The sequence below is a fragment of the Merops nubicus genome, unplaced genomic scaffold (assembly GCF_000691845.1).
Source record: "Merops nubicus isolate BGI_N331 unplaced genomic scaffold, ASM69184v1 scaffold11166, whole genome shotgun sequence".
Lineage (NCBI taxonomy): Eukaryota > Metazoa > Chordata > Aves > Coraciiformes > Meropidae > Merops > Merops nubicus.
In genome coordinates, this window is record NW_008616960.1 from 1 (window position 1) to 1152 (window position 1152).

The following is a 1152-nucleotide window of genomic DNA, read 5'->3' on the forward strand; positions in this document are numbered from 1 at the left end:
CAGCCGCGGGAGGAGAAAGGAGACGCTTCTTCAGCAGCCGGGCCGGAGTTCGCAGCAGCTTTTGGAGAGAGAGGCAACTTGAGAAGGGTGCAGAGGGTCAGGGCCACAACCTCCCCCCGCCTCTTGCCGCGTGTCTGATGACTGACACCACAGTTCTGCGGGTTATCAATAAATTATCGCCTTCAAAAATTTAGTCTAAATGGAAAAAAGTGAAAGCTGGTCTTTCGCTGGCTACAAAGCCAGGGTCGGGCTTTCCAGCGGCCGCTAAGCAACAGATTCCGTTCCGTGCTCTGCCACCGGCTTTCTGTACCACCTGTGCCACCTCACTTGACACCCTCAGTTTCTCCCGTAGCTCTGGTGCTTGCTTAAACGGTGATGTCCAAAGGCGTGCTTCAGTGGGAGTTAACTATCTGTCCGTATGAGTGCCGCTCCTGTGAGAGAGGGCAGTGTCTCAGCAGGAGTGACCGCAGAGCTCAGTGCCACGGTAGGCTGATCCCGGCTCCATCCCCTGAACGCTGTTATGATGTAAATCATCAGCATCCTGGACCAATGTCCCTTAAATCGGAAGGAGCACTGACAATATGCCTTGTGGAACAGGGCAGGCTACTTTTATCACTCATCAGCTACTGATGTGGAATTGCATATTCCCTGTCAAGTTATCCATGTGCAGCTTTTCTGGTGCACATGTGAAAACCAGAAAAAAAAAACCCTCAGTAGCTTTCACACCACAGTTCACTGTAAATTAATAATGCAGTACAGACTCTCACATCTTGGATAAATTCATTTAGCCTGAAAGGGTCCAAAGCCCCAGCCTCAGCTCTCCCTCATCTCATGTTAGCACAACTCAGCTGTGCTCTTCTAATCAACAGGAGCTACGACACCGTCAAAACAGGAAGAAAGAAGCCCACAGCATCAGATCACATTTCTCATCTCACCCCTTGCATGTGGTGCTGCCTTCTTACCTACTGCTCCTGACACTAAACACCCTCAAGACCACTAGTGAGACTAGAAAAAGGGACAGAGAGAAAAGACAGAGAAGGGAAGGAGCCCCAGGCGTGCACCAAAGACTGAGAAGCAGATCTGGGGAAAAGGGAGAGTCCTGGATGTACTGGTGGGAAAGACTGAGAGGACAGGAGACACAAATCAGCAGGA